Genomic DNA, 22,362 nt, shown 5'->3' on the forward strand with positions numbered 1-22,362 from the left:
TGTGATGACCTTTCTAGAGGGGGTGATCTGAATATGAATTATGAACTATATTTCAGGTTCCAAACACTTCACCATGAGCAAAAAGGAAGGGGATGATGAGTGTTCTCAACAAGAAAAAGATATTTAATTATTTGATGGCTGGAGGGCACTCTTTCCCTAAGGAAAGAGTAAGACCTGATCAATTTTTCATATCCCTTTGTATTTTAATGCTCTATATTGAAGATATTTCTAGACTTCATGCCTACTTTTTCCTAAGTAATTCAGATTTTGCTAGGTATTATATAATTATTCTGGGTTTTCCTTCTAGAATCTTATAAATGATTTAGGAAGAATTTTATGTCTAATTATTCTTCAAAATGTTCTATACTTTATGCATTCATTCACTTATTTTCTCAGAAAATATTTATTATCCTATGACATCTGGGAATGCAGGAATGAACAGACAGAAAAAGTTTCTATTTCAAAGGTACTTAGATTCTAGGTGAGAATAGGCAGTCAAAAAACAAAGGACTAAGTAACACACAGAAAATCCAATTAGTAGATAAATTCATTTAGCCATTTATAAAAGAAAAATGAGATATCCATGATGTAGGCACTGGTTGATCTAGAATGCTCAGTTGAGTTCTAGAGAAGATAGCTACCAAAAGCGGGCAGACGTTAAATACAGGGGAGGATTCTTCCAGGTAAAGAGAAAATCAAGTGCAGCACCACTGTAGTAAGAAGGAGGCTTGCTGGGGAGCAGAGCCCAGAGAACACAAATATCTGTGCGGCAGATATTGCTGCAAGCATTTGATCTACAGGTAGCATTGTGTTCTGTGCCAGCATCAGTTTCAGACCCTTTGCTCTCTTTATAAAGGTTCTTGTACTCTCTGGTTGTCTTTGAGCTTCATGATAAAGGCATAAACAGCTAGCTATCTCATGGACACCCAGAGTGGGGCTCTCCAGCTTTAGGGTGCATTAGAATCACAGGAAGCACTTGTTAAAATACAGAGTGCTGATTCTTCAGGCGAGACCCAAGAATCTGCATTTCTACATATTTCTATGTGATAATGATGCTTCAGGCCTGAGAACCATGCTTTGAGTATCACTCACTGATGGGAATGGTTGACAGGTGAGGAAAGGAAGAGGAGTAGTTGTGTCTAATGTGCACCCTGCTTGCTACCCCTGTAAAATATTATGAACAGATAAAGTCAAGTTGTAGGTGGGGAAAATGTCAAAAAGATGAACTGCAGCTGAAAAATGTGGGATACCAGGAAGGAAGGGGGCATGCTTGAAGTTTGATTGAAGATGAAGTGGGAATAGGAGCTTGGGAGTTCAGGGATAACTGAATGAGATCAAATCTCATGGGACTGCGACTTCTAGATGCTGGAGCATTTTTCTTTTAACACTGGCTCACTACTTCTCAAACCTGGATGTTTTTTAGAACTAACTGAGGATTTTTTTTAAAAATATTGATTCTTGTGCCCTAGGCCCAGAGATTCTGATTTATTGATTAAGCATGAGGCTTGGGCATTTGGATGCTCCCCAGGCCATGGTGCAGCCAGTGCTGCAACCTCTGCTTCATTTAACTACAATAAATAGCTTTCTTTACCTTGCCGCCAGGTCTTCAGTGCTGAATGTAGAGCACAGTGGGCTGGGTGGAGGGACAAAGGTGGACTTCAGGTGAGACCAGACAGCTGGATCACGGTGGCTCCCAGATAGCAGTTCCAGGAAGTAAAACATTTTTATATATTTTGAGTGCTTATGTATTTTAAGAAACTAGAATCATTAATTAGACCTTGGTCCTGATGTAGGTTTATGTAAAACAAAACAAAACCTTCTGTGCATTCAGAGGCCTGGTTTGGGGATTGGCTCTTTTCTTATTGAAACAGAGGCAGATTGTACTGGGCTCTACAGCTGATTCTTGTTTCCCCCGTGACAACACTTTTTCCAGCCACTCATTTGGAACTTTTATATATTTTGTTAACCTATACTTGCCAGATCTTAGGCTGCCCAGGAGATGGAAGGTAGGAACCAAAGAAGAATTACAACAACTTTGCAACCTTCCTGGGCTTAAGCTTTGGTGCATCCTAGAAATACACCAGTGATAGAGGGTGAGTCATAGCCATGCTGAAACACATTAGCCAGATAGCCATCCAAAGGATTTCCTGTTTGTCTCAGAACGAGAATTATTTTTTTCCTTTTATTTGACCAATTTGTGTTGTGAATGATTCCATAGAGGACGGTTCCTCTGATCCCTGTGTCAGAACTCAGTCTGTTCTTCCATATATAGGGAAAAGATGGATCACAGGGTTCTTGAGCAAGTTTGTGCCTTTGAGTTGACGCGATAAGCTTCACCCTGAAGTGGACAGAATTGTCAGGCCTCCCAGATGGAGTTCATGTGATCTCATGATCATGGATCAGAATGAAGTGATTCTTGGAGGATAGAGGTTGGTTGCCAGAGGAGCCAATTATCTGATTAGAAGGTTGAAACTTTCAGCCCTACCGCTTTCAACTCCAGGGTTGGGAGCCAGGCTGGAGATTCAGTGTAATCAGCAACAGCTAATAATGTGATCAATCATACCTATGTAATATAATCTCCATAAAAACCTTTTAAAATGGGGTTTGGAGGGCTTCCAGGTTGGTGAGCATATTGAGTTGCTAGGAGGAGTGACATGCCTGAGGAGGGCTTGGAATCATCTTGCATCCCTCTCCCATACCTTGCCCTATGAATCTCCTCCATTTGACTGAGTTGTATCCTTTACAATAAATTTCTGTAGTTAGTAAATGCTTTTCTAAGTTGTATGAGCTATACTGACAAAGTACGGAACATGAGAAGAGGGCCATAAGAACCCCCTATTTATAGCTGGTTGGTAGGAAGTATAGGAACCTGGCCCCATGATTGGCATCTGAACCAGAGGCAGTCTTGTGGGCTGAGTTCTTAAACTGTGGGATCTGTGTTAACTCTGGATTATTAGTGCCAGAATTAAATTAAATCATTGTACATTCTTTAGGTGTCCAAATCATTGGATAATTGGTTATTGTGAAAACCCCCCACATATTTGGTGTCAGAAGTGTTGAGAGTAATTTTCCCTCTTTGAACACAAAAAGTTATGATCTAAAAATAGTACAGTTAGGTTGATGATAGTGCAATGTGTTATGGATCACTGATGAGAGGCAAGAATACTAAGGAGAAGAATTAGGAAATAGAATAGGAAAAAGTAAGCGATGATGGGGAGGAAGGGAATAGAAGCAAGAGAGAAAAGACCAGAATATTTTTGGAGGTAGAATTTAAGTGGAAACAATTATATTATCTTTCTATGCCTGGTGAAAGTCAGGTAATGGAAAAAAGAGAGTCACCCATTGTGTGGTCACCCACTTAGCAAGATTGTCCTGGACCTGTTCAGTGGCCAAGTTTCTCTTTCTTTTAGTTCAAATTTTTCTCAGCACAATTACAAATTCTCTTACACAGGGCATTTCTTATCTGTAACAATCATATCTAGCTTCTCTTTGCTGAAGCATTTGTATCTTGAGTAGTTCTCAGCGGACTGGGTCTCACTTGTACCACTACAGGGACACGTCAACATTATTTTCTTCCTATAACCAGAAGATATCTTCCTAAAGAAAAATCCCTGCCCCCACCCTACTATAGCCTTTTTCTCCTGGACAAGTCAGCATGAATCACATTTTCATACTTCTTCTAGTTAGGCTTTCAAAGACATGAAGCAGCATCTTAATAACATACAACATATCAAACAACTGATAGCCCTACTGTTGGTATTTCATCTTCTTTCTTTATTCCTTAGAAAGCAAATTGTGTTTACAGCTGCTCCTCCATGTGCATGCACCCATACACATATACCTGCATCCCAGGCTGGCAAGAAAGCTCTCTCCCTGTGTGTTTTATTTATTTATTTATTTATTTTTAAAAAGCCAGGTTTTGAATTCTGAGGAAAAGTATGAACATGTTCTTTCCCATATATTCTTACTAGAAGTGGATGGATTTTCAAATAGATTTTAAAATATAATAAATTTTGATAGTGTGTTAGGGTTCTTCAGGGAAATGGAACCACTACTTTGGGGGACAAGGAGAAAGAGAGATGGGAGACGGGGAGAGGGAGGGAGGGAGAGAATGGGAATGAGCATTATGAATTGAGAAGTTTCAATATCTACAGGCTGCAAGCTAGATCCCAAGTTCCAGTATGAGTTTGAGTGCAAAGGCCTGAAAGACTAATGCCCCAGTTCAAAGCAGTCACACAGGGAAGGTTCACCTCAAGAAGGTGATGTTCTTTACCTAGTCTACCAAATTCAGTGTCAGTCTCATCCAAAATACATTCTTCCTCAGCCAAATTATGTCCTTGCAGATCCACCCGTAATAATATTGGACCAAATATCTGAGCACTCCATGACCCTGTCAGGTTGATGCATAAAATTAACCATTATAGAGTTCAGTTCATCTGGACCCTGTCTAGGTCTCTGGCATCATCCAGCCTCCCAGAGATAACAGTAGGCATTATCCATTCATTGCAGTGGATTGTGCCCAGTAAAAGACCACAGTCCCAGGCAGAATTGTTGGGCAGTCAGATGTTTGGGGGCAAGGCACATTTGGAGTACCCAACCTGCCAAAGAGTTCCAAGTAATAGTTGTCTTGAAGGCAAACTGCAAAAGACATCTTACCACTTTGTGAAATCTGTTCTGTATTGAGGAACACTGAATGTTTACTATTTGCTATGTTCTGGTCTGAGTTTATAGGCATTATTTTAATTTAACGGCCACCCTATGGAAGAGATACCACAGTTATCCCTTGGGGACTGATGCGCAAATATATAAAATCAACCTAGGTAATATCCACATCTAAAAAACTGGAGGCCCTGAGTCCTTTCCTCAGATTTCCTGACTCCAATAGCCATGTTCCTATTGCTATGGTATATGGCCTTCTAATTACAAATAAAACTTCTGCACTAAATGAAAAGGATCTCCAACCACCCAACTAAAGTGCTCCCAACTGAATCCTTTTGGATAAGCATTTTAATTTAACGGCCACCCTATGGAAGAGATACCACAGTTATCCCTTGGGGACTGATGCGCAAATATATAAAATCAACCTAGGTAATATCCACATCTAAAAAACTGGAGGCCCTGAGACCTTTCCTCAGATTTCCTTTTTTCGGTGGGTAGAATCAGGCCACAGGGAGGCCAGACTTACATGTTCAGTGTTTGGGGCTCTGTGACTTTCCTGTCAGGACTTTGCTTATGACAAGCAACCTGTTACTTCTCCACCGGTTCCCTAGTCCATAGCATAGGCTTGATGCCTACCAGTAATTGGATTGCTGCTAGGGAGAAATGAGAGTTTACGTGAAATTCCAGTGTAATTCCTTTCTCTGCTCACCTGTATGACTCCCGATACATTCTTCCTCAGCCAAATTTCATGAGATAGCCTCCCAGCATGTTGTATAGAATTCCCGTGGTGCTCAGTCCAGACTCCTGTTTCTGAGAGCCCACTGGAGCTCAGGCTTTCTGGTTAGATATGGTTGCTTCCCAGGTAAGGTCCACCCCAATAAATAGCATGCTTTATGAAATTGTAAGCTAAGGCAGAACCTCTCCAGACCTTAAGACACGATTTTGTCCTTTCTTATCTTGCTTACTGTTGGTTCCATTATCACATCTGCAAATTCCTCCATTTTGTTTTCGCTGGTGATTTTTTTTAGGGATAGAGCTCACATGAAAGAAATTCACAATTTTGACAGTGTTATTATTTCCCATTATTGCTAATTTCATTTTCTGGGCTCCAAATCTTCACATGTAGATGTTACCTTTAAGGTTTTATATTTTTTAATTAAAAAACTAAAATGAATGTTGTCTAAAAATGGAATCTTATAAAACCTTATGGCAACCTAACCCAATTTCTGATAACTGAAACACCCCAATGTATTTCAATATCATTGAAACTTATCACTCTTAACTTAGTCCAAAAATGTCTCTCACCATGAAATATTGTAAAATGATGGTTAATTTTTAATCAACAAGGAAATAGATGAAAACAATTATTAGTTAGACTCTCAGTCAGAAGATGTACATTGGCTTACTGATGTTCCAGATGAAGTACAAATTTATGGAGTAGGCTTTTCTTTAATTAATGATTACAAAAACTTCCTATTACTTTGGCCTTATTTTCATGGGAGTTTGTTCCATCTTACTTTCTGTTTTCCTTATGTGATCCAGAAGAAAGACTGGACTTTTAAACATGTTATCGCCTCTAGAAGCTCAGGAAAGTCTACATACAATGGAGGTAGTAGTAGCAATATTTATTTGTTTGACCTGAAACAATCTATTTTAGTTAGATTTTTTGCCACTGTAACCAAAAGACCTGACAAGCTGGTCAGGACCTTAAACAAGACCCAGAGATGCAGGTGTCAGAACAGCTACCTGATAAGAACAACACAGAGGAGGAAAAGTTTATTTGGGGCTCCTGGTTTTAGGGGTCTCAGTCTATGGATAGTGGACTCCATTGCTCTGGGTCCAAGGTGAGGCAGATCATCATTGACAGAAAAGTGTTGGGGAGGAAAGCAGCTCAGGACATATCATTCAGGAAGCAGAGAGAGAGAGTTCCATTTACCAGGGACAAAATATATGCCCAAAAGGTACATCCTGGTAACCTGCCTCTTTCAGCTGCACTCTACTTGCCTTCAGTTACCACCCAGTAAATCCATTCAAGGGATTAATGTGCCAACCAGGTTAAGGTTCTCATATCCTAATTATTTCACTTTATATTTTTATATAAATACAATTCTTATATTGTCTCATACATGAGCTTTTGAGGGCTACCTCATATCTAAACCATAACACTTGCTCTGAGGGTGTAGCTATCAAATCCACAGCAGAATAAATTTTTGATGGGGAGAGGGTACAAGTTAGGGGATGTCCTTAAACAGGACCAGAGATGGAGGTATCAGAACAGCTACCTTTTTCAAGCAGCAGCCAGTCACAGTCATGTGTTGCTTAGTGGTGGAAATACATTCTGAGAAAAGCATTGTTAGGCAATTTCATTGTTTAGGAACCCATAGAGTATTTCCACCAATCTAGATGGTGTAGCTGACTACACAGTCTATGTGGGGTAGCCCACTGCTCCTAGGTGTCAAACCTGTCGAACATGTTACTATACTGAAAACTGTAGGCAACTGAAACACAACAGGAAATATTTATGTATGTAAATATATCTAAACTTGGAAAAGGTACAGTAAAAACATAGTACACAAGGTAAACAAACCAACAGACCTACAAAGTTTTATCTGATTAGGGCACTACTGGAAATGGAGCTTGCAGGAGTGAAAGTTGCTCTGGGTGAGTCAGGGGGTAAATGGTGAGTGAATGTGAAGGCTCAAGACAGTTCTGTACACTGCTGTAGGCTTTATAAACACTGTGCATTAGGTGGCACTGAATTTATTTTAAAAACATCTTTCTTTAATAATAAATTAATCTTAGATTATTATGATTTTCTACTTTATGAACTTAATCATTATTTTAATTTTGACTCATTTGTAATGACAGCTTAAAACAAAACACATTGTTCAGCTGTATAAAAGTATTTTTCTTTCTTTAAATCCTCATGCATAACCTTTTTCTATTTTTAATTTTTTTCCTATTTAAACTTTTGTCAAAGACTAAGACACAAACACAGACATTAGGCTGGACTTACAGTGGATTGGGATCACCAATATCTCTGTCTTCCACCTCTACTCTTATCCCACTGGAAGGTCTTCAGGGGCATTAACTAATATGGGCAGTAACAAATATCATCTATGCTGATAAAATGCCTTCTTTTAGAATATCTTCTGAAGGAACTACCGGGGCTGTTATATAGTTTACCTCCTCCCCCACTTTTAAGGAATAGAAGGTGTAGACTCTAAAATAATGATTAAAAGTAGCCGGGGAGGTGGCTCATGTCTGTAATCCCAGCAGCTCTGGAGGCTGAGGCAAGGAGGATCATGAGTTCAAAGTGAGTCTCAGCAAAAGTGAGGCACTAAGCAACTCAGTGAGACCTTGTTTCTAAATAAAATACAAAATAGGGCTGGGAGTGTGGCTTAGTGGCTGAGTGCCCCTGAGTTCAATCCCTGGTACCCACCCACCCAAAAAAGAAAATAAAAAGTATTGTACATGTACTATGTAACATATTAATGGTATATGCACAATATATTTAGTATAATATAAACTATGTGGTATACACATAAACTAGTGACAATCATTTGCTATTTCCAAGTATTACATACTGTACACAATTATATATTCTATACTTTTACACTACTGGTGGCACAGTAGGTTTGTTTACAATAGTGTCACTGTAAGCACGTGACTAATGCACTGTGTTAAGATGTTATGATGGCTATCATGTCACTATACACTAGGATTTTCCCAGCTCCATTATAATCTTAAGAGACCACAGTTCTATATGTGGTCCATCCTTAACTAAAATTCAGTATACTGCAGGTTTACTGTCTTAGGTCAGGTTCCCCAGAAAGGGACCAAGACAGGGATTTTTGAGAAGGTAATTTATCACAGGAGCCCTCTCAATGGAAGAGAAGTAAAAAAAGTGAGATAGGGCAAGGGGCATAAAATAAGGCTAAGGTCTCAGCAGGGACTAGCTTCAGCCTGTACCTGACAGGGAATTCTGGGGCATGAATTACACCACAAGTGAGTCTCACTTTGAGACAAAGGAGACAGTCCTACATAACCCTATCGAACAGGCCATGGATCAAGGTACTGTACTCTTTCAACGGATCATGGCTAACTGGTGGGGGACGTTCTCTGGAGAAGGAGCAGCCATGGGTTCTGAGCAGTGACCCTCAAGGCTGGTGGGGGTGCCTGCGGCCAGTGAAGGCAATGTGAGCAGGGCACCAGGAGCATCTTCCAATAAGAAGATTCTTTTCCTTTTCTCTCCCTCTCAGTAATTTTTTAAATAATAGAAAAGAGAAGCAGACAAATTCCCTTGCTTTTATTTAAGGAATAATATTATTAAGGTTCTTTGAATAAATGTTATTTTTAAATTGTTGGCCAGAGTTAACTACAACTGCAGTTGGAATCTTTTGGTTTGCTAGTAATTTGTGGTGATATGCTTGGAAGAATTCCCAGGCTGTAATTCACATCGGTTTCCATAAAACCATAGCAAAAAATCGGTTATGTGCAAAACATGTTTTCCTTAGTCACCACCTACAAGGCAAGGTTCCTTGTATGTCACTTTAAATCTATAAAATCTAAACTTTTCATTTATGATCATTTTTCAGACATATGATCAGCACGTATTTTGGGAAATATTTGATTCAGAAAAGCCAGCAGGTCTTCAAGGGGGTGAATTTGGCCTGGGATGAAACACTAACTAGCAACAGACACTCACAGAATGATCTGCTGTACGGTCACCTGCCCCATAAAATAGAGCCTACCTCTCAGCTTTAGGTTGATAATGCTGTGACTACCTGAGGGAATACCAGTCAGTGGTGACAAATACTTCACCTTTTCAAGAGAAAATGGAAAACTGAGTTTTCTACACTAAAAACCCAACTTTGAAATATTGGAATAAACTTAAATTTGTGATACTTTCTGAGCCAGCTCTGCAGAAGCCAGGCATAGTCCCAAGACACTGCTTTTGCTTTGGAGGTCTGTATGCTTGCTTGTAGCTACTGGACTTGAAATTTTCCTGGAATGTAAAATACATCTCTAATTTAACTTTATATCATACACAAAAGAGAGCCTTGCACTTAGGAGATTCTCAGCAAACATTTATTAAATAACCTGTGAAAACTTTTGGAAGCTATTAGCATTAGTCTTTGACCATATTTAAGATGTACAATTGATGTGGGGATTTAGATCATTAGAGATCCAGAGATAAAGAGGTTTCTCGACCTCTAGGAGTTTACAGTGACTAGATAAATGGGCATGTGGAAGACAGTGATAGTTATGGGGCTGGAAATCAAATGAAAAGTGAACAAATGGAGGGTCTGTGAGAGGCAAGCCCTGACGAGGGCACACTGTGGATCAGGGTAGATTCTCTGAAGCAGGTAATAGTGGAACTGAGTTTCAAGCCTGTCAGTAGGATGGCGGAAAGGAGAGGCTTTAAAGCAAAGGAAGCTCTGTGTGCAAAGGCATGGGATTACTAGAACAGTGCGGATAGGGAAATGCTCACTGCCTGGCACCCAGGGTGAAGGATGGGAAGGGAAGAGATGAGACACCTGAAGTGGGTAGCAGTTAGGTTTATGCAGGAATAAAGCTTATGGGCCACGCTTGGAGCTCAGCCTGTCGTGTAAGAATCAGGGAAGTCCCTGAAAAATCAGACAAGGTGGAGGAAGAGCATGAGCTGCTACAAGGACTAGGGCCTGCTGAGCAGCAGTGCACCCTCAACTCCTGTGTGGCAGGGGCTACTGTAGTGACACACCTGCCTTTGCATCGCATACACTTCCGGTCACCTGGGGTCCTGCACACGACCCTGGGTGTAACAAGGATGGCATCCGTGAAGCAAGAGCATTCTCTGGAGCTTAGCCCCTGAGTGAGCTGCGCTTGTGCTGATGAAGTCGGGAGGGAAAGGACCACCCTGAGGCTCTTGCAGTCAGTTCTGGCAACCTGATATGCCTGGGAATGACTCTGAGACCATGACAGTGAACCAGAGAGCTGGGAGTGAACCCCACAGAAAAGCTCTACTCTCTTAGAGCAAAGATCTCTGGCCACTTCAGCTGCAGGCTGGTAGCTCAAGGGCAGATTGAATTACCCACTGAAAAGCAATTTGTTGAATTAGTTGCTATCAATTACTATCTTATTTATCATAAAATCCCAATTCCTACCTGCCGTGCTTCAAACACCACATCAGCTATTAAACTTAGTGTTCTGGTTCAAGGGCATATTTGGAACATGAGGTATACTAGTATGAGTCATTGGCTGTATGCACACTTGGAGAAAATCAAAATGTGTGTAAATAATAGAGTGAACCATCAGAAGACCCAACCTTTTTGTAGTTTGCTAATTAGCCGAGAACATCATTGACAAGAGTATTACCCCCAAATTCAGCTTTTCTATAAATTCTGTGCTAACCATTGCTGTTTTTGTGAATATAAGCTTTGTTTCTGTTAATTTAAATAACAAGTAAACAAGTAATATAAAACTTTTATCCATTTTATTGTAAATCAAAGATGCTTATATAAAATGTAAAAGTGTATGTGTGAGACATAAAATACAGCTTAAGACAGCAATATGAGTATAGGAATTAGGAAGGATAAAAACAACTATAAAAGGCACAACTTGTAAACAAGGCTTAATTTATGATTATGTCACATGCCGTCATGAAATGCTTCTACATGCTGAAAAAAATTCCCGGAATACAAAGTGTTTAAAGGTGACAATCTTATCAAAGTGTGTGTCTTATTCAGTTTGCGCTGCTATAACAAAATATCATACAGTAGGTGATATAATTAAAAAAGAAACATAAATTAACAAGGTGTGGTGACTCACACCTGCAAACACAACAGGAGGTTGAGGCAGGAGGATCACCAACGTGAGGCCAGCCTTAAGCAATTTAGCAGGACCCTTTCTCTAAAAGTGGAAAAAGATGGGGCTATAGCACAGTGGTAAAGCACCCAGGTTCTTTACTCATTACCGAACAACAACAACAACAAAAACCAAAATGTATTTCCCATAATTTTCAAGGCCTCAAGTCCGAAATGAGGGTGCTAGCCTGGCTGGGTTCTGACAACAGCTTTTTCCAGTTTGGGAACTGCTGATTTCTCATTTTGTCCTCTTGTGACGGAAAGCAGGGACGTGTTTATTTTTTATAAAGTAAACAATCTTCTCACAATGGCCCCAGTGTGACCTTATCTAACCCTAATCTGGTCTAAAGGTTCCACCTTCTAATACCAGCATTTAGGATTTCAACATATGAATCAGGGGCGTGCATAGACATTCATACCAGAATTCATACCAGAGTTGTGTGCAGCAGAGATGAAATGTACTGAGCAGGAGTGCCCTCTTATGAAAGGAGTCTAAACAGATACATGCTGCTCGTTATTCTGAAGATATAGCTGAGAACCTACCGAACAAATTTTGTGAAAACGTAAAATCATTGGGGGTATCGTCTACTGAAACTTATGGGAATTAAATGGTACCTTCCCACTTTAATGGTCTTGATCAATATTTTTGACATTACTAATTAACATTTGGAGGAAGCACAGGAGGCCCCAGAGAGATATGACCTCAGGAAATTACTTCATTGTCAAGGTTAGAGTGTTCTTTGGTCATTTATACACATAAATTGCCTTAGATTCTTTCAGGAAAAAATGTGGAGGATGAACAGGTGGATGGATGGGAGTATGGATGGAGAGACAGATTAACAGCGGGAATGAATCTCAACCCACACTTAGAGGTGTACAATGTAACAGTTGTTTGCATTTTTATATCTCTGATTGATATTTGGAGCTCACAATTCCACCCTAGAAAAGGAAACTTAAACTCAGTAAATTTTATGCCATTATGTAAAAATGTGAGTATATAACAGATGTGATTCTGCAATCTGTATTTGGGGTAGAAATGGGAGTTCAAAACCCAATGGAGTCAAATGTATGAAAGATGATTTATCAAGAGCTCTGTAATGTTTTGAACAATCAATAAAAAAAAAAAATTTCCTCTCCTTCCCAGAAGAGCTCTGGCTCAGGTCTAAAGTACTCATGCAGAACCAGGAGAATATCTGCTTTCAAGTCACTTATACCCACAGGTTTTCACTCAGACTCTGAGGTTCAGCCTGGGCCTCAGTCGTTGGTCCATTCAAGTCACTGCAGGACGACCCAAGCCTCTTCTGTCTAGTTGGTGACTCTCTTCAGAGTTGGGCCTCATTTGAGTCATGGGATCATTTCTCTGCTGTCAGATCATCCTGGGTCATATTAACCCTGTAGTTTGGTCGTGGCTCTCCAGTCTTTTTCACCACCAAGTCACTCCTTCTGCTGCAGGGTGTAGATCCTCCCCTCCTCTAAATCTCTCAGGAGTCTTACCACTCCTCTGGGACTCTTGGCAGGGAGCAGAGGATCAGGCCTCTTTTTCTGGAGTCCACTCACTGATTTGCAGTCATTTTTGTCTGTTCTTTCTCTACATCTTCCCCAGCCTGGAGAAACTTTGAGAACTAAAGCAAATACACGGCTCTCAGGGCATTTCCACTTTCTACCTTGTTCCCCTGAGGCAGTAAACACAGGGGCAGTAATTGCCTAAAGGGGGTGCAGATGTGAGGAGATTAAAACAATGGGGTATGGGTTGGCATCGAGGTGGAGGAAGGAAGAGAGACAGAGATTTATAGAACAGAAGAAAGCTGAGGTTTGATGCTCCAGGACATGGTATTAAAAATCACTCCAGTTTGAATAATGAGTTACTCAAAGGGAGAATTTGCCAAATATCTGGAATGCTCCTCCTCACTGGCCTTTTCTGGGACATCTGTACACTCAGCACTTAGCTTGTCCTATAGCATTGTCACTCCTTGAAAACAAATTTCTCTGAAACCTGGTAAGTGCTTTTTCAGTAGATTATTCATTTAATTGCCAAAACACATTTCTCAACTTACCTGAAACACCTCATAGAAATTAGCTCTTGACAGTGTTGATTTTCTTTTACTACCAGATTAATTTCCTCTGCCAGGTTTGAGTTGCTTAATCACGGGGAGTTTGTGAGTTTTCTCTCCACCCATACACCCACCAATTCACCCACCTACTCAATATCTGATGAGCATCAACTGTGCTTGAAGAAGTAGAAATTCTAATAAGGACACAAGGGTTAGAACAAGGAAACCAGGTCAGACCAAACTTCACAGATCAGTTCAGCCTTTATTCAGGAACAGGACTACACCTACAGGAATGGGCCCACTTTCCTGGTGGAAAATGAGTCACTGAACAAATGAGGGAACTGGGCTTATATGGGTTTGTGGGTGATGTAGTGAGCGTGTCCGCCTGCACACTCAGGAATCTGAGTCCTTGAGCTAGGGGTCAGTGGCCAGCACCTGGAGAGGAGTTGTCTTGAAAGAGATTAGTGTTTCCTAGAGACTGTCATTTCTAGGTTTGATGAGACAATGTCCCCCACCTGTGGCCATCAGCTGGGAAGGATTTATCTTGGGAGAGAAGAGAATCATCATTGTATGGCTTTCTTTTCTATTTCTTTCTCCCAGGCCTCACTACTTTGGGGTTTTTCATTTTCCATATCCATAACAAGAGTGTCATTGCTTCCAAGCATTTGGTCTACTGAGGGTGGGAGCTCTTTACCTAGAAAATTGCGATTCAATGTCATAAGGGCTTTGACAGAAGTTGGTGGAGTTGTGGGGAATCTTTGCAAAGCTATCCCTAACTTCGTGATTCCCCAGCTCAAAGATATCAGAAAAGAGTGCCTATACACCACTTCCCAGGCAATCACAGCTGTACTAAAGATATTTAATCCCTGTCAACTACCTACTGTCTATCTATCAGTCATCCATCTATCCATAGAGTTTGAACTTCCGATGCAGGGGATTGAGTTATTATGCCCTTTATTCATGGCTAACAGCTGTTCACCAACTGCCTACTCACTAGTGAGGCTAGGCCCAGCAAGTTAGCAGGGGTCAGGAGGATACAGAAGTGGAAAATTCACTGTAAATGAGAAGATTAATCTTTCCATAGCACATTGATGGCTTATCTGCTTGATTTGTTGATTTACCACTTCATTCTAGAAAGGACTGGAGAGGCAGCTGAGACTAAGATGCTGTACTGACCAGCATCAACAACAATCCTGCCTGGACTGTCCATTCTCCTTGACTGTAAAAACCAGGGAAAGCACAAAAGCATATGACTCACAAAGACCAAGGATAATAAACTTCTTTTGACAGAAGCTTGAAAATCTGTAGTGTTGTTAAGGATAAGATTACTAGCTTAATTCAAAATCTTTTGGAGCTAGGCAGCTCTGTTGTCTTTCCTTCACTTTCTAGATCTCTTTCCCCCCTTTTTTATTGGTGCATTATAATTATTTCTAACAATGGGATTTATTATAATACATTCATACATGCACACAACAAAACATTATAATTTGTCAATTTCATTCCCTAGTACCTCCCCCTTTCTTCCCCTCCCTCCCCCTGCTCTCCTTCTTTTATTCTACTGGTCTCCCTTCTATTTTTTAAAATTTGTTCTAATTAATTGTACATGACAATAAAATGCATTTTGACACGTTACACAAATGGAACACAATTTCTCATTCCTCTGGATGTACGTGGTACAGAGTCACTCTAGTAGTGTAATCATACATATATATAGTGTAATAACATATGTCTCATTCTACCATAATTCCTATCCCCACCGCCCCCCACCTCACTCCCTTCTGCACAATCCAAAGGTCCTTCATTCTTCCCTCCCCCTCCAGCCCTCTCCCCCCCACACACTATGAGTCAGCATCTGCTTATCAGAGAAAACATTCTGCCTTTGTTTTTTGGGGATTGGCTTATTTCTCTTAGCATGGTATTCTCTAGTTCCATCCATTTACCTGCAAATGCCATAATTTCATTTTTCTTTAAGGCTGAGTAATATTCCATTGTGTATATATACCACATTTTCTTTGTCTATCTGTTGAAGGGCTCTAGGTTGGTTCCATAGTTTAGCTAATATGAATTGAACTGCTATAAACATTGATGTGGCTGTGTCACTGTAGAATGCTGATTTTAAGTCCTTTGGGTATAAACTGAGGAGTGGGATAGTTGGGTCAAATGGTGGTTCCATTCCAATTTTTCTAAGGAATTGCCACACTGTTTTCCAAAGTGCTCAACCCCTTTTTCTCTTGCTGGCATCTCTTCACCCTCGGCTCATTGCCAGCTCATGTTTTGGATCATGTTCTGTGACCACTATTCCTTCTTTGGGGGGAATAGCCCTCCCATAAGAGTTCATTTGGTGATACCAGTTCAGGAAATCAGTGTTTCCTCTAGAAAGCAACTTTGTTTCCTCATTGACCTGTCACAGGAGGTATAACTGAATGAAAATGAAAAGTAATGAATAGTTTTCAATTCTCAGACATTTATTATATCAGTTGTTTACATTCCTGTTGTCCTCGTGAACTTGTAAGACAGAGGGGCTCCTCAGAAGGAATTTGGGCTTGGATATCAAGTAGCTCTACTCTAATTTCCAGTGTGTAATATACAAGCCGTGCATTCCTAAACCAATTACGTAATTTATCTGAGTCTTGCTCTTCTCTGCTAAAACAGGGGTGATCATGGCTTTGCACTTTCTGCTTCCATTGTGCATGTGCTTCCCTTCACCCTGCAAGCCCTCCATCTCTCGCTGCTTCTCACTTGATCTGAATTCCTTCCCATCCTGAAGACCAAATTCCAGTCACTATTTCTTCAGTTGCCCCCACCTTTTTGAATTTGCTGCCCCTTTTGAATTCTTTATTACAATTAGATATTCCCTGTGCTCAGTTAGCACTTCCCACTCACTGCCTTTTGAAAACATTATTGTTAAAAAGAAGGAAGAGAAAGCCAAAGAGGTAGGTGGACAACAAACTGTGTTGTTTTGCTGAATTTCTGGTTAGGCCTCCATCAAATGCACTCATTCTAAATTCCTTCAGCAGTCTATAAGACTGCTCTGGGATTTCCTAGGTAGGGATGTCTAAATTCTGTTTTAATTTGCCTCATTCCAGTTTTACAAATCGCTGAAAACTGCTATTGCACCACAGACATGAGCCTTCTGACCCTTCCTAGCCCTTTCCCCACTTCCTACTAGGGCCAGTGATGAGCTTTTCCTCTAACAAATGAGGCCAGTATTGTTGCTGCTAAATGACACATTAGAACTTCCCACCAGCATTTGGAACTGTTTCACTAACACGAGCACCAAGTTGGAACCTACGTCTTTTCATTTTCATTCCTGCTCCCCTCTGGCAATGATCTTCTCTAATACACTTCTAACACTTGTGGACAAAGCTGTTTTCTGGCATCCAGCACTTTGACCAGTCCTGTAGTAATTTAAAATGGTCCTCCAGAAACTTAACCTCATTTCAAAGCCCTTTATCAGACCACAAACAGCATGTTTGTTCTGGCTCCCCACCAGCTCTACTCCATTTCCATCCTGGAACCGTGTTGTACCATTAGCTTGGAAGATGGCACATTCTCTGAATCAGGGTCCCCTAGGCCACCCGCCTCAACCCTGCACACATGTGATGGTGCTCAACAGTCATGAGTGCAGCTAGCTTTCATTCTGCTCATCCTCAATGAGCTTGTCATTTATGTATTTTTATACTTGGACATCATAGGATGTCTCTTAAGTCATTTGTATTTTTCTCATGGATTTTTCATAGCCTGGTTCTAACATTTTTCCCCAGAAACCTACTGAGAACATAGCATTCTACTACATATATTTATCAATTTCTACAAATGCTGGATCATCCAGCATAGTCCCATTTTGAGGTTTGAAAAATATGGTTCTCAAAATCTGCTTCTAGATTTCAAGCAGTCTTCCATTCTGTTGCAGAGGCAAGATTGCAAAACAAAAATTAGAGACCTATAAATTAAAAGTGCCAGGGTAATGATACAGATAAGAGCACTGTGTCATTTTAGAGAAGCTCAGGGTCAGGAAGGCAGGGAACCCTTTCCATGCAGTGAAAGCACATGGCTTTATCAGAATATTCTACTCATTCCCACTTTTAAAGTAATACACTTGTCAATGTCCTAAGGGATATGTTATCTGGAGTTGGAGGGAATTGAAAGACTAGTAAACAGAAGATGCTCAATTTTATCAGAAATCAGGAAGAAACAATTAAAACCACAATGTGCCAAAATCTGAGAAGATATTATTAAATATTTTCAGCAAAATTATTTTTCTTCATCATTGTCATCATTTAAAAGCCGGATATATCAAGTGTTGGTGAAACTGAGAAGTAAATAATAATTTTTATATATTTCTGGTACCAAGAAGTATAAATTGAAAGGACCAATTTAGCAATATATTCCTTGACTAAGCAATTTTGATTTTAGTGATATATCAACTTAGAGAAACTCTTGCACATATGCAAAAGCGTATTGTCTTGATCCATTTTATGCTGCTGTAGTAGAATACCTGAGACTGGGTAACTTCTAATAAATGGAAATTATTTGACTTATGATTCTGGAAGCTGGGAAGTCCAAGATGGAGAGCCATCATCTGGGAATGGCAGAAGGTGGAAGACAGGGGAGCATACATGAGAGCAAGCAATCAACTCACAGCCTCCAGCCCTTTGGTAATCTGCACCAAGGGCACTAATCCAATCATGCAGGTGGAGCACTCATGATCTGGACACCTCCCATAAGGCTCCACCTCCCTACACTGTCACACTGAGGAGTAAGTTTCTAATGGATACTTTTAGAGGGACACATTCAAACCAAGGCATGCACACACACACATTTATGTGTACATATATACACACACATATAAATCTTCCTTGACAATATTTTATGATAGTGAAAAATTATAAATAATCCATAGGACCATGAAGAAAAACTGAATAAATTTAATAGTAGAAGAATCATATGATTCATATGATGTGATATTGTATAATAATTCAAACATTTTAGTGTGAATAAATCTCAAAAACATAAGTTATGCAGCAAATTATGAAGGATGCATTCAGCATGATACTGTTAATGTTACTTTGAAAATACATAAAACATCTCTCTATATATTTTGATGATTCTGGCTCTTCTACTTATCATATGATCTTGGGCAAATTACTAAACTTCTCTGTGCTTCAGTTGCCTCAGCACCAAAAGAGAAGTGACAATAATACCTACCTTGTAGAAGGAACAGGTCACAAGTAAATATTAGGGAATGCTTAGAATAGCGCTGGGCACATCATAAGCACTATATATGTTAATTGTTAGTATTATTATTATCATTGATATATAAAAAAAGTGCACAGAAAGTGATAGAAACTTATCAACCTACCTCAAGATTGTGATTACCATTGTGTATAATTCCACAATAGCAATTTCATTTATATCTATAACATTCTATTTATTTAAAATTGGCTCTACCAGGGTGAATACATGGAAGTTATGGATACAGGTACTCCTAGCTGTCCTTTTTAATGCTTATGACACTATCCAGTGTTGTGAAAGAGAACCAACCTTACTCCATTTTCCTAAGAAATACCTTGAGAAAACTTCATTTTCTTCTTATTTTCTAGCATTTAGAGGAGCAATTATATCACATTTGACTGATGTGCATAAGAAAACAAATACTTTTGAATGAGTCTTCCAACTTAGTGGAAAGTATAAAATTTATATCAAATAAAATATAAGATTCCAAATTAACATTAGAGACTGTGGTGACATAGTTCTCCTTATTATTAAAAGAATATTTTCTAAACTCCTTTTCTGGCCCTCATCTCCAGGTACAGGTTTTGGACTCATGGCGGTCAGAATGTCATGTTCAGAGGGTATTATGAAATGCCATACTGACAGAGAGATGCTACTCCTAGCTGGCAGCATCTCTATAATACTCCTGTTATAATGAGAATTCTTTTAATTAAGAGTATTGAATCTCCTCTTAATTGGAATTGAAATAGTTGAAGAATGCACTTTCATGATTTGATGGGTCAGATTGGCTAAATACTGAGATTTGAACTCCTCAATTGCTGAGCCATTAACAGATGGCCAGTTATCCTCGGGGCTGCACAGGTCCTGTCACATTTGTAGAGTCAAGTCCTAGGATGAGGAGACTTAGGTATGGTTGTCAAGTGAGTCAGGCTTGTGATTATCCCCAAGTCCTTTCTAAAAGGCCCATAACTGACTCATTGTTGTCACAATCCTAGGGTAGGTCTTGAACCAGGCCAGAGCAGCAGAGAAAGTCATGGTGCAACCTGGAGAACTTCCTACACAGTTGGCCTTTCCAAACCAGCTCCACTCCCGGGGTTGGCATGAGTCATTTCCACTGCTTCCCACCTGAGGGAGTGAAAGAGGCTCTCCTTGTGCAAGTGTCTTATCATTTCCCAAAGGACAGTGTAAAGTTGACCTTTCTTGAGTGCTTAAATGTGTGTTTTAAGTCACTTAAATCCTCACAATAAGCCTGTGGTTGTAGGTATTGTTATTTCCACTTCAAAATGGGGAATTAAGTATTTTTAAAATTTTTTTATTTAATTATAAGATGGACAGCATGCCTTTATTTTATTTATTTTTATGTGGTGCTGAGGATTAAACCCAGTGCCTCACAAATGCTAGGCAAGTGCTCTGACACTGAGCTACAGCCCCAGCCCAAGAATTAAGTCTTAAACAGAGAAAAAGTTTCTAAGTAACACAATATGTGGCAGAGTGAGTGTCAGATTTGAAGTTGTGTTGATCTAATTGCGAAACTTGAATTTTTAATGGCTGTATTACAATTTGGACCCCCCTTCATCCTAGGAAGCTTTTCCTAAATTATGTGGAGGAATGAAAATTACAAAAAGAAGAAACAGAGTGGAAACACTCATAAGCGCGTAATCAGGCATACTCCTTTTAATGTGTGAAGAATCCATGAGAAAAAAAAAAGTTACTATCAGAAATCTCGTCTTGTCAGGGAGAGGTAAATAAGATTAGGGAAGAAATAAAGCTCAGGTCTGCCTTTTCCCCCCAGCATTTCTAAGATGCTTTTTAATCATTATTTTCAAATCATCCCAAAAATGTGCCGCCATTTGTTTTGCACTGTCTATGGTACCTGTCAGGATGGGACTTCCAAGCCAAGATATCGAGAATCCCTAGAAAGCACTGAACTGCTTTCAGTGGTATTGACCTGAATTTTGATGGGAGAAACCTTAGTAAATCCATTTCAGACCAAGGATAAGCCCATTGTGTCCATTTTATGGTGTCATAGTCCTTAAACACAAGAGCTGTCTTTCCAGATATTCTTGTATGAAAACAGAACAAAACATGCAAAAAAAATGTAATGAAAATCAAAATACAAGGAAAGGATCTGAGTCTAGATTTTTACCTTAAATAAGTTCATTTGCTACTGAATTCCATAAAGCTAATTTGAAGCTCTCGGATTGGAAACACACTTGTTTTTGGTGTATAGCTCTTGGTAGTCATTTCTCGGTCAAAAACCAGCTTGTTGCCAGGCATGGTGGCGCATGCCTTTAATTCCAGTGGCTGAGGCAGGAAGATCACAAGTTCAAGGACAGTTTCAGCAACTTAGGGAAGCCCTAAGCAACTTAGTGAGATCCTGTCTCAAAATAAAAAAACAAACACACACACAAAAAAGGGCTGGGGATGTAGCTCAGCAGTAAAGCAACCCTGGGTTTAATCAACCAAACAACAACAACAACAAACACATTAATAAAGAGGAGCTGGCAATTTCTAGGAATTGGTCCACCTGATTTTTGATGCTTGCTCTTCAGGAATATTAAAAGCTCAGGAAGGAAAGGGAATGTGAAGACAGGGTTTGGTAAACTGTCTCGGTACTCAGTATTTCAAACCTGCGTGGGGAACAATTATCTCCATGGCCTGATGGAGAACAAGAAGAAGGAGTTGCACAAGGGAAGTGATGCCAGATGTCAGACAGTAAAGTATCTGGGGAAGTGTCCAACTGGCATTGCTCTCTGTCCCTCAGTTCAAACACAAAAACACATCTGCCTAGTTTGGGCAAGGTGTTAACTTGTCTGGCAACAGAGCTGAACTGATCTTTGCAACTCTGAGATTCAATCCATGATTCCTGCCAGGGGAAACCATAATGTGAGCATCCAGGTCATTTTCTAGGTATTAGAATAATAAGGCGCTTACTTGGAAATATGAACAATCAATGAAGTGAAGGTTGAGGATTGGTGTGGAACTGAAATAGGAAGAGTTCCCCAGGAAAATTGCTTTGGCTCCCTAAGATTAAAATACAAATGTTTGAAGAGTTTACATTTTGGAATGCCTAAGAGGTGCAGCAGGTAATCAGTTTGGATTTCAATGCAATTTAGAGAATTTCATTCTCTAAATGAAGTAGAAAATGGTGGAAGCAGTAACGAGGCTGGGAAACTGGTTCGGAGTTAGTCTCCTTCTTCCTAGGGTGAGGCTATCTCTGTTTCTCTCCTGGAGTACACCTGGGCAAATCTGAGAAACACAATGATGGTGAGCCACTGGGGCAAAGAGAACAATGTAAACTTGCTCTAACTTCCCAGCTATGACTGTGATGTCCCTAGGCAGCTTCTTCTTACTCCGCCCCTTTCACACAGCTCCACCAGAACCCGTTTCTACACTGGGACCCTGTTTCTCTCTCACTCTTCTCTCCAGCTTTCCCCACTGCAGCATGTATTTAAACTATTCCTTTCAGGTCCACTCCCCTTTGGGTGTTTGAAACACAACCTTTCATGGAATGGTAAGGAACATTTCCTTGCCAAGGAAATACCCATTAACAAATATTCATTCAGGTTTTT

General features: G+C 40.0%; 1 long non-coding RNA gene across 1 annotated transcript in view; it reads left to right on the forward strand.

Annotated features, from left to right (window-relative positions):
- Positions 1–22,362, forward strand: part of LOC120887457 (uncharacterized) — a 222,177-nt gene that overhangs the window by 111,987 nt on the left and 87,828 nt on the right. The window lies entirely within an intron of this gene.

The sequence above is a fragment of the Ictidomys tridecemlineatus genome, chromosome 10 (genome assembly GCF_052094955.1).
Source record: "Ictidomys tridecemlineatus isolate mIctTri1 chromosome 10, mIctTri1.hap1, whole genome shotgun sequence".
NCBI lineage: Eukaryota > Metazoa > Chordata > Mammalia > Rodentia > Sciuridae > Ictidomys > Ictidomys tridecemlineatus.